The 8630-nt window shown below is 38.1% G+C and overlaps 1 pseudogene; it reads right to left on the reverse strand.

The window, feature by feature from the left end:
- Positions 1-1646: 1646 nt before the first annotated feature.
- LOC149244454 (heat shock 70 kDa protein 17 pseudogene) lies at positions 1647-2261 on the reverse strand (annotated as a pseudogene).
- Between the last annotated feature and the right edge of the window lie 6369 nt (positions 2262-8630).

Consider the following 8630-nt stretch of genomic DNA (forward strand, 5'->3'; position numbering starts at 1 on the left):
AAAATGTTAGCATTCAGAATGTACCTCAAGGCTGAGAAAAGGAAATTCCGAGGTAACCACAGACCAAGCGTTTGATCTGGAATCTAGCCCTGCCAGACCAGAGAGGGCTCTCTCTTTTCCACCAAAATGTGGGTACAATAAGTGAATCTTAGGCTAGCTATGGAGTGCGGGGATTTGTTTGAAAGGTTTTTGGGTCAAAAACAACAAGAAAAAGGACCATTGGGCTATGGATTCGATGCCAGTTTCTGTTGGCAAACTTGAGGCAAGGTAAGTGCAATGTTTAGCCAGATAAAAGATTGCAAATGTGAGAAGAATAGGGGAGAAAAGCCGCTGCCATGCAGACATCAAACAGGGGATGGATCTACAGTAGCAGCGTTAGACGAAAGAGAAACATAGGGTTACTCAACAGAGCATCTAACAGAGGATGGATTCTGCAAAGACAACCATTACATCTAACAACAAAATCATTGCGAAAGGAGCATCACAGGTGGATGGATTCCTAACACTTCTCTTAGATCATGTTGTAACAAAAAATAGCAGAAAAGACAAAATATGTAAGTGAATTTATGAGAAAAACATATTGGACATTAAACACCATGATGGATCCCAGGTCTAAAGGGTAGAAACTGCTTTATTAAAATAATATTCAAGAAAACTTTACATAGTCCCAAGCAGCCTCTCTCTACTGAAAAAATTGAACCCTTACATCTTTAAACTAATCCTATTTATAATATTACAAAATCATTTAAATTTCCTCAACATAGGAAATAAAAAATAAATCCTAAAATCCTATCATAAAACAATATTATAAACTAAACAATCCTAAATAAAACTCTCGTGAACTATGGCAAATAGAGTTTTTTGAAAACCCAAATTAAGTGAAGGTTTGCCAAGTGGATTAATATCACTGTATCTGCTCCTTTAAGTGTGGAACCATATTCCACAAAATCTTCCTTTTGACTACCACCTCGCACCTGCTTGCACCAATCTTGGAGTTGTTTTTTCAACCTGTTGTTCTTGTTCCTCTTTGGATGTTCTTTGAATTCCATTTGTACCCAAAATTCTGCGAGCTATTGATTTGTACAACAATAACTGTAATGTCATCAATACAAATGTCATACTCCAGCCACAACCGATATCATTCATTAACAATTTCAGCATAAGCATCGCGAGGATCATTGAATTTGGCAACCATATCAACCACCGCTTAACTGGAGATAAACTCGAAGATTCCATCAGAAGCACCTCAGAAACTGAATTATCCCCTATGTTTTCAGCAATAGTATCTCCATCACTATACATTCTGGTCTTTCAATCCTTCAAGCAATAATAACTGCGTTCTAAGAATTACGCTTTCACTTAGACATTTAATCAAACAACTGGCCTCCACTTGTTAACAATGTAATCTTGAATCAAATATTTAGCACCATAGAATGAATCCTCTATCATTTTAATCAATTAGACACTTGGATTCAACATTTTTTCGGTGCCTTCTTTTAACATTTTCATGGGCTTGGCACTAGACTGAGTTGCTGGGCTTTGACCTGTGTGTTTTGTGGATGCAGGGGTGCTGAGCTGGGCCTTTAGCTTTCATCGTAAGCATGACATAAAAGCGTTAACCCACCAAACATTACCATACTGAATACCTAAAATCCGAAATCAAAGAGCCATTTTGTTATCTTCATCCGTGGGATAGGTACTTGTTGATTACTTTCTTCATTATCCAGATTAGGACTATTCAATTCAAGTATGATACCATGTGTTGCACCATCAATAATTCCTAGCTTGTGGGTTAGCTTGATTCCATCACTCAAATTTGCAGCATGAAGTGCTGATCCGAGCACTACAGCTTCATCAGCATCAATATGCTTATCTAAGTCTTTTTTGCCCAGAAATTCTTGGAGCAATGCCTGCAATTTTGGCATGCGAGTCGTTCCACCTATCAACTCTACAACATAAAGGTCTTCCACCTCCAAGCTAGAATGCTTGAGAATTTCCTTTACAGGCAAAAGCACCTCCTCAAACAGATCCCCACAAAGATCTTCAAATTTATGCTGAGTTATGGTACTCCTGAAATCATGGTCCTCATAAATTAATTTAACTGATAGAGGGGCCTCATTATTAGCACTAAGGATTTCTTTGGTATGCTTAATTTGTTTCTTCAATTTCACCATTTCTTTAGGAGATTTCCGCACATCTATACCATTCCAACCTTGCCTATTAAATTCATCTGCAAAATACTCAACAAGATGCATTTCCATAGTTTTCCCGCCAAGATTTTCCTTCCATCTTACATCTTTGACCTTGTTATGAAACCAGCTCAAGAAAAGATAGAAAAGATAGATCAACGCCTTAGAATTCAGCCTCTTTGAGGGGGCAACCTCCTTTACATTACATAAATGAACAATTCTTGGATGATACAAATGACAAAACCTCCTTTCTATATATAGGAGTCTAAGGAGTCACAATATAATCCAGCCGACCTAACAATAATAATATAAAGCCACAAAAATAACAATAGAGGGATTCTATGGGGCACAGAAATAACAATATGGGGGTAATAGGGGCACAACAATATAAATAAGGGGTATAACTACAATAGTAATGGGGTAATCACTAGTATTATAGGGACCCAACATGCCCCTCTCCTTCAAAAAAGTGTTGTCCTCAACGCTTGAGTAGTTCTGGATACTTCTGCATAAAATTCTCATCCTCCCATGTGGAATCTTCAGCGGATAAGTTCTTCCACTTGATAAGATACTCTGAAATTGATCGATTTCGTAGCTGTCGAGTTCTTGTTTCTGTGACTGCTTCCGGTTCCAATATAATTTTTCCTTCCTCGTCAAGTTCTGGCAATATTGTTTGAATTGGGAGCTTGTCACCTATAACCTTCTTTAAACATGAAACATGGAAAACTGGGTGCAATCGAGAAGCTGCAGGAAGCTCCAATTTGTATGCCATAGTACCAATCTTTTGCAACACCTTGTACGGACCATAATACTTTGGTGATAATTTATTATCCTTCTTAGCTTGCTTTAGGGACATTTGCTTATATGGTTGTAGCCGTAGGAATACCCAATCACCTACATCAAAACTTCTTTCACTGCGATGTTGATCTGCCTGTTGTTTCATTCTATTTTGTGCCAACACGAGGTTATCCTTTAAGAGTTGGAGGACTTGTTGTTGATGTTCGATGTGATGTTCCACTGCCTGAACCTTAGAATTTTCTCTTAAATATGATGTGATGGATGGTGGTTGATACCCATAAAGTGCCATAAATGGGGTCATTTTTGTTGCTGTATGGAAGGAAGTGTTATACCACCATTCAGCCAGAGGCAACCATTTGACCCATTGTGTCTGTTTATCAGATACAAAGCAACGAAGATATCCTTCCAAACATTTGTTTACTATCTCAGTTTGCCCATCAGATTGAGGATGATAAGATGAGCTATGAGCTAACTGAGTACCAAGACAAGAAAATAATTCTGTCCAAAAATTTCCAGTGAAAATGGGATCTCTGTCACTTACAATAATCTTTGGGTTTCCATGTAGCTTTTGAACTGTTTCCATAAATGCAGTAGAAACTGTACTGGCTTTAAATGGATGTGATAATGCACAAAAGTGTGCATACTTGGTAAGTCTGTCAACTACCACCATGATGACACTCTTTCCCTCAGACTTGGGTAAACCTGTGATAAAATCCATTGAAACCTCCTCCCAACGTTGGCTTGGAATGGATAAAGGTTGTAATAGACCCGGTGTCTTAATTGTTTCAACTTTATTTTGCTGGCAAACCAAACATTCCGCCACAAACTTTTGAATATCTGATTTAAGGCCATCCCAAAAAAATTCCTTCTTAACCCTGTGGTAAGTTTTTAAAAATCCTGAGTGCCCTCCTAAGGGAGAAGTGTGCAATTCCATAAGAATCTTTTGTTTTAGCTGGGAATTCTTACAGAGGTATAAGCGATCTTTGTACCATAACGAATCATTTTGCCAGCTAAATGTATCAGAAGTACTGGAATCTTGTTGTAGCTTTCGAATAAGTGCCCACACTTCTTCGTCATTCTTCCATTCCTCCCTTGCTTCGTTTATCCAATCTGGTTGGATAATAGAAATGGCACACAACAATGCTTCCACATCCTCATCCTTTCTTGAGAGTGCATCTGCCACCACATTTTGCTTCCCTTTTTTGTAGATGATTTCAAAGTCATAACCCAACATCTTTGTGACCCACTTTTGTTGCTCTTCAGAGGATAATCTTTGTTCTAAAAAGTATTTAAGGCTATCATGATCCGTTTTTACCTTGAAGTGTCTTCCCATTAGGTAGGGTCGCCATTTCTTAAGTGCATGGAGTATTGCCAACATTTCCTTCTCATAAATAGCTTTGCTTAAAAACTTTCCCTTGATTGGACGACTTTCAAAAGCAATGGGTCTTTCATCTTGCATTAGAACAGCACCAATTCCATTTCCTGAAGCATCACATTCCACAATAAAGGTTTTTGTGAAGTCCGGTGTAGCTAAGACCGGTGCTTGGCACATTGCCTCTTTAAGATGTTCAAAGGCCTTTGTTGCTTCCGAAGTCCATGAAAATGAATCTTTCTTCAATAATGTTGTTAGAGGTGCTGCTATTCTCCCATAATTCTTAACAAACTTGCGATAATACCCTGTCAACCCAAGAAATCCTCGCAGATGCTTTATGGATGTGGGGATTTTCCATTCCTTAATGGCTTTAATTTTGCTAGGGTCTACCTTAACTCCTTCATGAGATACAATATGACCCAAATATTCCACCTCCTGGACTCCAAAGAAACATTTGGATCTTTTTGCATATAATTGTTTCTCCTCCAATAGTTGTAGCACCCTGTCAACATGTTCAACATGATCCTTCCAAGACTTGCTGTAGATTAGTATATCATCAAAAAATACTAACACAAATTTTCTAAGGAATGGTTTGAAAATTGAATTCATCAAACCTTGAAATGTTGAAGGTGCATTGGTAAGGCCAAAAGGCATGACCAAAAATTCATAATGACCCTCATGAGTTCTAAATGCCGTTTTTGGAATGTCTTCAATCTTCATTCTGATTTGATGATATCCCGAACGAAGATCCAACTTGGTGAAGTAAATTGATCCATGCAATTCATCCAGTAATTCATCAATAACAGGAATGGGGAACTTATCTTTAATAGTGAGCTTGTTGAGCTCCCTATAATCTGGACACATGCGCCATGATCCATCCTTCTTGTGCACCAATACTACTGGAGCTGAGAAAGAACTTTGACTCGGTTGAATTATACCAGCCTCTAGCATTTCTGCAACCATACGTTCAATTTCACTTTTTTGGACATAGGGATATCTGTACGGCCTGATGTTTGGAGGAACACTTCCTGGAATCAGATGAATAGCATGATCATGATCACGCATAGGTGGGAGACCTTGGGAGTCTCAAATACCTTGGAATGATTGTCCAAGACTTTTTGGAGATCTGGAGAAATAGATGATTCCAATGTGGAAACATCTAGCGAACATAATTGTGCAATTACACCTCTTTGCTCCTTTTTTAGAAGCTTTGTCATACCATTAGAGCTGATTATCTTTCCTGGTTTCCCTGCAATACCCCTTAATTCAACTTCCTTTCCTTCCGAAGAAAATTTGATGAAAAGTTCTTGAAAATTAAAAGCTATTGTACCCAAGGATTGTAGCCATTGGACTCCTAGTACAACATCAGCACCTCCCATTGGAATGGAAAGCATTGGGCTAGTCAATACATATTCTCCCATGGATAGCTTGATATTATGGCACTTTCCAGAGCAATTTATTGTTCCTCCATTTGCAATCATCACTTGACACTCTGGTGCTGGATATAGGAAGCAATTCAATTCTTTTGCTACCCTACAATGAATAAAATTGTGGGTGCTTCCTGAATCAATCAACACTATTACCTTTTTCTTCTTGATTTGTCCTTCTATCTTGATGGTTTGAGGAGTGGTAATTCCCGCCAATGCATTACAAGATATGGTCGGATTTATTTGTTCTTCATCTAGGCTTTGTTCCTGGAATATATCCTCTTCTTTTGACCTTTCTTGCTCCTTTTCTTCTTCCTCTTCACAATCTATGTAGAATAATTTCTTCTCAGCACACTTATGACCTTTTGTGTATTTGCTATCACAATTGTAACAAAGCCCTTTTGCTCTTTTTTCTTCCAATTGTTGTGGTGTCAACCTTGTAGGTTGTGGAAGACTATGGGCAACAACACTTCCGTCTTTATAGTTGTGAATGGTATGCTTCCTAGTTGCCATAATTTTGCTTTCCATTTTTCTTGCTAACCTGAATGCCTTCTCTAATGAATCAGGTTCCCAAAGGCGCACATCATGTTGGATATTATCCTTTAAAGACCCTATGAACACATCAATCCTATGCTCCTCTGGAATATCTTTTACCCTTATGTTCAATTTTTGGAACTCCTCAATGTGCTCCATTATTGAACCCTTTTGTTTGAGACTTATCAATTGGCTAAAAAAAGTGTTGCTTTTTGTATCCTCATAATGTGCTATCAATTCTTCCGTAAAAATTGCCCAAGTGATAAATTGTTTACGAGAACAAAGCCATTGATACCATACAAACTGATTTGGTTCCAAATATAAAGTTGCCATACGTACCTTTTGTGTGTTTTGCACATTATTGAGATCGAAGAATTGCTCCATCTGTAATATCCATGTGGCGGGATCCTTGCCATCAAACTTCCTCATATCGATTTTTGGAACATGGTGAGTCTTCGATCCAACATTAGAGTCTATGGAATCATGATTAACATTTCTTTTGTTCTCATCATGAGTTTCCTTTACTACCTTTTCACCATTAGTGACCCTTTCTTGTAGCAAGTTCTTCAATTCTTCCATGTCTGTCTTCAAATCTATCTTCAAATTTACCATCGAATCCTCCATCTTAGCTTCCATGCCCTTTATCTTAGATTCCACGCCATTTATCTTAGATTCCACGCAACTTATCTTAGCTTCTGTTAGCTTTTGTGAGCGTGACATTTGTTGCACTTGTTCTTGTAATTTTGATATATCATGTAGCATTTCTTCCTCTTCTTCATGAGTCATGCTAGAGCTTTCAGGTTCCTTACTAGGTGTTTGCATTTTCTTTCCTCAGGGCATCAGTTACCGATAATAATGCTTTACTATGCCCTTTGAATTCCGTTAAACCAAGCTTAGATAAAAAATTAAAAAAAAACTACACACCTTTTTTCACTTTATAGAAGCCTGATATTGAATCTGATGTATCTCTGTAATTTCGAATCATCCAGTTCTGAAATTGCTACCTGTAGTAGCCTTCTGCGTCCTCTTTCCAATGCCACAAGTCTGAGCCAAATTGGATTCTCCAAGTAAGAGTTATGTGAAATCTCCCACAATGACTTTCTTTTAGACTGATTTAGTAGAGCTAACTTGTACGACGTGACACGATTCACTGTTTCAACCTTTGAATCTGAAACACACATACAAGAAACTACAGTCCGTCCTCTTTCTTTACCTTTTTACGAAATTTCAATCCGATCCTCAGAGAGATAGTTATGACGATTTTCCCCAGGTCACCTGTTTTGAATGTAATTCAGGAGTCTGAAAAAGGCCAACTTCCTCAGATCATATCTCCGAAAATATCGTGCGAAAAGCTTTGAAATTCGGACCCAAGGTTCAGCACCAATTCTTCTCAAATGGGTTTTTTTTGCGACTTCTGAAACATCACAGAAAAAAAGTTATAGCGAAAATTCCACGATGACCTGTTTGGAGCAGCGAAACCCTAGAATCCAAAGCTCTGATACCAAATGTTATGAAACCAGCTCAAGAAAAGATAGAAAAGATAGATCAACGCCTTAGAATTCAGCCTCTTCGAGGGGGCAACCTCCTTTACATTACATAAATGAACAATTCTTGGATGATACAAATGACAAAACCTCCTTTCTATATATAGGAGTCTAAGGAGTCACAATATAATCCAGCCGACCTAACAATAATAATATAAAGCCACAAAAATAACAATAGAGGGATTCTATGGGGCACAAAAATAACAATATGGGGGTAATAGGGGCACAACAATATAAATAAGGGGTATAACTACAATAGTAATGGGGTAATCACTAGTATTATAGGGACCCAATAGACCTACAAAGTTTCGCTTTCATCTATTGAGCCCAACATCATACTGATTAGGATCTATTGCTCAGCTGGAAAAATCTCCCAGTAGCTGCATTTTTATATTTCAATAGAACCTTCTTCAAATTGACATTTGGCATTTTTATGTCCAACACCTATCGCCTTTCAATGCCGAGTGTCTCTCCTTGATGGATGTAACCTTGGGGATGGCCCTACGTGCAATGTCAAAGGGCTACGCACATCGCTCACGTTCTTTTTTAAACCACCAAACACTCATCCAGAACATATCTACTGTGCCTGTATAATGGAGACAACCAGAATATTTCTTGGCAGATTTAATGCATTCCATTGAGACTAAAACATTCGACATATCAGCATGCTATATTCTGAGGGAGAAAAAGTGAAATGAAAGGTAGCAAAACCATATGACCACAATTCTGATTCCTCCCAACACTCACTTCATACAAATTTACACTT

This window comes from Pinus tabuliformis, chromosome 8 (genome assembly GCF_031772625.1).
Source record: "Pinus tabuliformis cultivar Carrire ecotype Pingquan chromosome 8, CPIR1, whole genome shotgun sequence".
Taxonomy (NCBI): domain Eukaryota; kingdom Viridiplantae; phylum Streptophyta; class Pinopsida; order Pinales; family Pinaceae; genus Pinus; species Pinus tabuliformis.